The sequence below is a fragment of the Octodon degus genome, unplaced genomic scaffold (assembly GCF_000260255.1).
Source record: "Octodon degus isolate 3935 unplaced genomic scaffold, OctDeg1.0 scaffold00058, whole genome shotgun sequence".
NCBI classification, from domain to species: Eukaryota; Metazoa; Chordata; class Mammalia; order Rodentia; family Octodontidae; genus Octodon; species Octodon degus.
Genome location: NW_004524634.1, coordinates 6,712,091 through 6,720,093, shown reverse-complemented (window position 1 = coordinate 6,720,093; position 8,003 = coordinate 6,712,091). Strand labels below are relative to the sequence as shown.

At 37.9% G+C, this 8,003-nt stretch overlaps 1 long non-coding RNA gene across 1 annotated transcript in view; it reads left to right on the top strand.

Annotated features, from left to right (window-relative positions):
• The first annotated feature begins 4,976 nt into the window (after positions 1–4,976).
• The window catches only part of LOC111817460, an 18,410-nt gene continuing 15,383 nt past the window's right edge, over positions 4,977–8,003 (top strand). The window contains exon 1 of the long non-coding RNA XR_002821655.1: positions 4,977–4,988. This is a non-coding gene — a long non-coding RNA (uncharacterized LOC111817460). The remainder of the gene's footprint in view (positions 4,989–8,003) is intronic.

Below are 8,003 nucleotides of genomic sequence, written 5' to 3'. Positions count from 1 at the left end.
ATGTTGTGCTTCTGGATTAGCTATGTGGTTCTGGCCCCTAGTCTCTCTGCAGGGACTTCAGCAGCAATTTTTCACTGCATGCCTGTATGCCAGGCCTGGGCTGGTCTGGAGTGGTTCAGAGAGCAGGACAGAAGGACTCAGTCACAAATGGGCCTGGGCTAGGTCGCAAGTCAACCAGCAGGCAAAAGGGAGTGTGGAAGCTCTCCCACACTCTCGGGACCTGGGTTTGGGCTGGGTCTGGAGGGGTCTTGAGAGTGCAGTGGAAGTTTTCACTCACAGGACAGGCCTGGGCTGGGTCCATAGGGGTCCAGCACAGGGTAGCATGAAAGCTCTCCCACACACCCGCCGAGTCTGCCCTTGGACTGGGTCTGGAGGGGTCCAGAGAGCATGGAGGTAATTTTCACTCACAGGCTGCTCCTGGGCTGGGTCTGAAGGAATTAGCAGGCACAGGGGAGTGCAGAAGCTCTCACACACACTGCAAAAAATAATTTTTTTTCTTAAAAAGGAAATTTATTTCTTTAAAATCTCTTTCAAAGCATGTACACATTGCCAGCTAGCCACATCACCGTAATACTTGAGGAAATAAGTACCATCCTTGGTTCTCATGCATGGGAAATTTAGATATTGAAATTTGGGGCAAGGCAGAAAATAATGTAAAGAGAGCTCATGGCAGAGAAAAATTGTTTCTCCTGAGACCTTCTCAGCTTGGAGCTGATAAAAATCTCTTTTATGTCCATTAAGTACTACTAGTGTCCCCAAAGTTTCTGATTTACAACTGGACAAGACAGAGACCAAAAAGAAGAAAAGGAAGAGAAAGCAGAAGAGGAAGAGGAAAAAGAAGAAGATGAAGAAGAAGAAGAAGAAGAAGAAGAAGAAGAAGAAGAAGAAGAAGAAGAAGAAGAAGAAGAACAACAACAACAACAACAACAACAACAACAACAACAACAGAACAAGAACAAGAAGAACTGGCCCACAAAGGCAGGGTGAAGAAGCCTTGGACAGATATTATATCAATTTATAATTTGTGGTCTCCAAAAAGAAACCTCAGAAGAAACCAAATCTTTCAGCACCAGAATCATGGACTCTGAGATTCCACAACTATAAGAAATAAATATCTCTTCCGTAATTTACTCATTCTCTGGTAGTTCATTGTGGTAGCCATACAAGACTAATATACCTGGCTAGTATTTTTATTTTAGGGATCTAAAGATTATGAGGTTTGTCATGGTGAAAATTCATGTTCATAAATGTTACATATGTTACATATCCACAGGGGATGGAAAGCCACTGAAAGTTGTCCTGGCATTTTCTCTACTATTGCAAAGCCTTAGCAGATTATAAATAGACGCTTCCACCCTCTGAACTGTCACCTGTTAGAGAATGACTTCCTACAACTCAATGCCTAGTGATTATCCTATTGTCCTCCCAGGATCCTCTCCTCATCAGATGCCCTTCCCTATGTCTCTTACTTGGCTTCTCTTTCCTTTTATGTTTCTCTCTACTCATAAACTAATGAGTTGTAAAAAGCTGAATAATGGCCCCCAAAGTATCCATGTTCGAGTCCCCAAAACCTATGAAATGTTTCCATACCTGAGAAAAATTACTTTATAGATGTGATTAAATCAAGCATCTTAAAATGGGGAGATTATCAGAGTAAGTCCGGTATAGTCACCAGCACCCTCATAAAAGGGAAACAGGACCAAAGGCAGGTTGAAAGACAGAATACAAAGGGAAACAGTGGTGTGAAACTCAGAAACACAGAAAGAGAAAGAAGATTCTATGGAGCTGGCCTTGAAGATGGAAGAAGAGGCCAAGAGGACCAAGAAATCTATGTGACCCCTGGAGACAGTAAAGCAGCAGGTTTCCACTAGATCCTCCAGGAGAAGCCCAGTCTAATCCACTTTAGACTTCTGACCTCCAGATTTATAAAATCATACATTTTTGTTGGTTTAAAGCACTAAATTTGTGTAGTTTGGTATAGAAGTAACAAAAAACTAATACCCTGGCTCTTTGGGAAGCAAGATTGAGTATTTTAATCAGTTCTGCACCTACAGTTTGTGAAACATGCATATATATAAATAACCTTCTATTTTCATAAGATTTTTACTGCCAGTAATTAGAAAGCTACATATAAAATTTTATTATTTTTTTCAAGTATGAAGAGGGGAAAATGAATTCTAGGGGAGCTTAGCATGTGTTTCGGGCCATTCTTGGCTGCTACAACAATGCCTGAGACTAGATAATTTATAATGAATATCTGATCTTATTGGTGGTCACAAAGGTCAAGATCAGGAGATCTAATCTAGATAGAGCCTTCTTTCAGTCTCATAACACAGCAGAGGCATCACCTAATGAGACAATAAGAGCAGACTCAACTCTTTTTTTTTTTTTTTTTTTTTTTTGCGGAACCAGAGATTGAACTCAGGCCCTTGCACTTGCCACGGAAGCACTTAGTCCACTGAGCCATCTCTCCGGTCCCTCTTTTTTTTTTTTTTTTAAACAACAACCCAACTCTCATTTTCCTGAGCCCATTCTGGAAGTACTGATATTTACTCATTTGTCAGGGCACAGCCCTCAAGAGCTAATCACCTCTACCTCTTACACTGTTGTGTTAGAGGTTAGGTCTCCAACATACAAACCTTTCTTGACTCCCCTCTGCACTATCCCTTGCTGTCTCCTCACTAATCGCTTCCAAGCATAGTCTTATTTCAACTTCTTTGAGCTGGCTTCTTCTCCCCATCCTTAAGACGTTTTACCCCAGTGAGGAGTAATGAAGTTACTCCTCAAAAGACTTTGGTCAAATGTCACCTTCTAAGTGAGGCCTACACTGATATTTCAAATTGCAATACGCTTCCAACATTCACAATCTCTTCATTTTTACTACTTTCTCACATAACATAAAATTTGCTTATTATCATTATTTTCTCTCCACTAGAATGTAGGTTATACTAAAGCAAAATATTTGTCTAAGTTACTTCTGGGTGAATCTTAACCCATAGAGCAGCCTCACTGAGCATATACACATAAATATCTGTTGAATAAAACATTTAATTCCTTAATTGTTGACCACTTGGAAAGACTCATTATATTAGAGGAACTATTCTTATTCAGATGATCCCTAGGCCTAAAGCCCAGAAACTACAGCTCTATACTAACCATCTCCATCTTTGAAAAAAATTCACTAGTACATGTTTTCCATACATGACTACTTTCACTGTAGGTATTTGGTACATGCACATAACACATCTTAATTCTTTTCCGGACCCCCACTCCCTTTCCTTATTCCTTCCATCTGCTAATCCCTTTCTCAATTGCAAAAGGTCTATCTCTCTGTTTCCTTTACCCATTTTTTATTTTGCTCTTTTCTTTAAAAAAAAAATCTGACTGTGAACCCAGTATGGCTGTCTATACCCTTCTGAGGATTTAGCATGCTAGAGCACCTGCTGTGAACTGCAAGTATTGCCTTTTTAGGTTTCTGACATTCATAACCTGGACAACTCATTGATGCCTCTGGTCCCTAACCCTATGTTGTTCATGAAAGCCTGGATGCCATGCCATCTTTTGATCAAGATTCTCCTTTCACTAACCCCACCTATTATCTTAATCTGGATAGATCAGGTTCAGATGAAGTATGGGCTCCTTTCCAAGAAAAAGCATCTGATTACTGACTAGGATAGTCTTAGTAGACCCTTATTTAACCTAGAATTGAGCTAGCCTTTTCTTTTCTGTTGCAGCTCACTGTATTCAGCTATGATTTTACCCAGCTGTCCTAATGGGTAATCTGGTCTTCTGTAGGTGTACCCCTGTTTTCCTGAAGTCAAAGAAAAGCCCGTTGTTAAGCATATTTGGAACTTCTGACCATGTGTTTGTGAATACAGGAGTTAGCCTTTCATTTCTGGGTGAAAATGCCAGGTATACACATTCAGTGAGCAACAATTTATTTGGGCTCATACTTTCAGAAATTTCAGTGCATGGTCAATAGCATGTGGAGGCATGTCAGAGGAGAGCTGCCTACCTCATGGAGGCCAGAAAGCAGAGGGGGTTGGAAAGCGCCAAAAAAAGAGGACAGGGACTGAATCTACTCTTCTAATGCATAGCCCCAGTGACCTACTTCCTCCAACTGTGCCCTAACACCTACTAGCACATTCATCCTCAATGGATTAGTCTACTCATGAAGTTCTTGCCCTCAATAAATGAGTCTTTGAGGGGTACTTCATATTTATGCCAGAGGTATGATAGACAGTCTTCTTATGTGTAGAAGTAACAGATACTCCCATAATGCACTTTAGTAGCATCCATTCTCCTGAAATATGTTTCTAGTGAGGAAAGTCTGGTTTGATTACTTGTCTCTGGGGCTTTTCAGAATCTTTCTTTGCTGTCTCACCATGTCCCAAGGGTGTATGTACACAGCAGAGCATTCTGCTCCCCTATACAGCTGTTTTGTTCCATTCAGCCCTGCCCCAAAGTTGGACCACTGTATATCCTCTCCTGCTTTGTTGTACTTCCAGGACAACCTTGTTTTGGGGTACAGCAGTGGATTTAGCATGGACTCTGAAATTTTGTAAGCATGGGTTTTGCTTCTTATTGGCCATATGATTTGTGGAAAGTTACTTTGCTTCTATGAGCCTCCTCATTTTTGAAGCTATAATAATAGTAACTATTTTAAAGCATTGTTGTGAAATTTAAATGCAACAATATATATATAGCATGTAGAATGCACCCCTGCTTATGGTGAAAACTTAATGATTACTTTTAATATATATTTTTAAAATGTCATTTTAAGATGCCTGCAACTTGAGCTAGTTGGGCAATGGTTCTCATATGTGATTAAGATCCCTGAAAGGACATAGTATTACTCACACAGCATGAGGACTAAGACTCTCCAACTTCAACCCAATAAATCAATAATCCAATAAACCAATCAGGAAAACTGAGAGAGTAGGACATTCTACAAAACAAATGGCCAATACACTCCACAAAATACCAAAGTCATAAAAGACAAATGTATCATTTCAGGTTAAAGGATTAATTGGTGCCATGCATACCCAGGATTTTTAAAAATTGCTACAGAGGCTTTCAGTAGAATAACTGACAAAATTTGAATGTAGACTCGATGTTAAATAATACTATCTTATCAGTATTAAACTTCCTGAATTTGACAATGATATTGTGGTTGCTTAAGCAATATTTCTGTTCTAGAGAATATATGCTGAAATCTTTAGAGTGAAATGTTCTGCAGTTTGCAATTTACTCCCACATGATTCACAAACATATGTGTGCAAGCCAGAAAGAGGTTAATGTGCCAAAATATTAATAATTAAAAAGTTTATGGATTTCTGCTATTCATCCTCACAACTGTTGTGTGCATTTGGATAATTTATTTTAAAAATGAACAGTTGAAAACAAATTGATATCTAGGAAATTTATTAAAATGCAAGAAGCAGCTTTGCTCTAGATAATAGAGAAAAATTCTATACAAACTAGTCAATGTCCATGCCAGATCATGTTTCCAGAAACTCAGCAGTTTCATTATAAAAAAATTCTCAAAGTCAGTTTCTCTCTCAGAAGAATAGGGAAAGTAAACTACTTCTCTATTAGTGATTCTGATTCAAATGATCTCTCCCAGGTATTCCCCCATTAGTCCCTCTGGATCCACTGTGTACCCTACCCCTCTCTCCTCCTGAGAAGGAGGCTGGTATGTCTGAGACACTTTAAGAGTTTTCTTTTTCTGTCTTCCTTCTTGCTGGGCTCTGCCAATGGAGAATCCTGGTAAGAAATGAAGAGGAGGGGAAAAATGGAGGTCAAGGTATAAACCACAGTCTCACACTCTGGTTTGCACTGGGCTAGCTATAGCCCTTAACTGAAGGTCTTTCAACCTACGATGGCATACACTATATAACTCACAGTTGCTTACAGTAACTGTCTGGTATTTTTGGAATAAATGGTGACATCTCTGCTGTTGCTAGCCATAGACTGCTGCCCTAGCCCAGGTGGTCCCTTGCAGTTCCTCATACATTTGTGAAGTGTTCTTTTATTATACTCACCTCAAATGATGCTAACTGCATAATCAGCTTCCTTTGGGACTTGTATATTATCCTAGACCACATCTTTAGAAACACTATTATAAGATAAAATAATTATTTTTAGGAAATGAAACTGATCTGATAATTTTAGTTACTATGGTTGTAAAAAGTTAAGCTTCTGAATTAATCTAATGGTAGAACCAGATATTAGATCACTCCATACTATAAAATAACGTGAACTTGGAAATTTCCCTGGGGAAGCTCCAGACAAAATTAAGGAGAACATAGCGAGGAATTTAGAGAGGGAAGAAGGAGACTCTAAAGGACAGCGGTACAGTAACGTGGACGGATTATGGAGCTTAAGAAAGAACAAAGCCAGTGAAAAATTCCCTTTCAATGAGCCTCAGACTGATGAATTTCTAGGGACTTTTTCCCCCTAGGGACATGTTTTGAAGTTCAATTTTGACTGTTTGTATAAAATATATTATATAATATTACCTTGAGTAAAACTCTTTTAATGGCCTTGAGTTAGCAGTACATTGAGAAATGAACAGTAAGTAATTTTTTCCACCCTCAAAACTCTAGAGAAAGAGGTAAGACAGCAATAGGTAAACACAAGACAGTGAATAAATCCCAATAATCCATTTAAGTAGGGATTTGTAACAAGAGGCATCCATGAGGACTGGGGAGGTAGCAAGGTGGCAGAGCAACTACGTGACATGTGCAGGGCCCTAGTTTTAATCTCCAGCATTACAAACAAGCAAACAAAAAAGGAGGTGACTATAATATCATATTTGAACCTTTTGAATGATACAGAAGTTTAAGAAATTTTATTTTAATGTTTTAAAAAAAATTTTTTTAGTTGACTAGATGACCTGGGAATATGTGGTGTACACATTGTTATAATTACTATTAGACTGTACTCTTCTTTTATTGTACTGTGTATCTAAGCTTACTCCTCCATCTCATCCTCTAGGTAAATTATCTGCTTAGATTTACCTACTTAGGAGTAGGTTAAAATTATTCTGGCTCTTTAAAAGCCTAGTATTTTACTGTCCACCCCAAGAGACTATCTATTTGTTTTAATTTTACCATATGACTAAGAAACATGGTCCAGATCTCCATAACAGCTTGCTAAGGGTGATGAAAGCAGATTCCCATATATTAGCTATATCCTATAAATACAACTGAGATACGAGCCATAGGGTATAGTGGTGAATAAAGATACTGTTTTCAACTCTCTCTTTTTTTCTGAAATGACACCTGTCAAGATTGGTATCATTTTCCACTATATATAATGCATCATTGTTTGTGAATGCTTTCATATCATATTTTTCTTTTATCTTAAGATTTTATCAATTTGACTATTATAGATGTCTTTTCTCGGTACTAGGGATCAAACTTGGGACCTTGTACTTGCCAGGTAGGCACTTATGCTGCTGAACTATCTCCCCTATTATAGGTCTTGATGTGATTTTTTTTGGTATTTATACAGGTTTGTGGGACATTATATCTTTTAGCCCATCTGAGTTTAGTCTTTTTCTTTTAGTCCTTTTTATTTGATCATTTACATGAATTTATTTTCAAAGTCATCGACTCTTCTATTTCTAATCTATTGTTGTCAGTCCAGTAAATTTTACATTAAAATAATTTTGTTTTTCATATTCAGTTTTAATATTTGCATCATTAACATAGTTACTATTCCCCTAAGATTTCCCATTTGTTTACTTATTGTGCATGTACTTTCCTTTTTAAAAAAATAATTTTATTGAGAAAGAAGTAGCAATGAGACAGTTTAAAAGCAAGTTAGTGGGACAGTTACAATAATTGATACATTGCATATTGTTATCTTTGTAGTAGTTATTCACAGTACAAGATGCAGACGTGATATCTTGTCTAAACACTATTAGTTCAAAACTTTCTTCTCACTGAACTAAGAGAAAGTAGCTGTATATCTATGCTAACTATTTTGTATATACA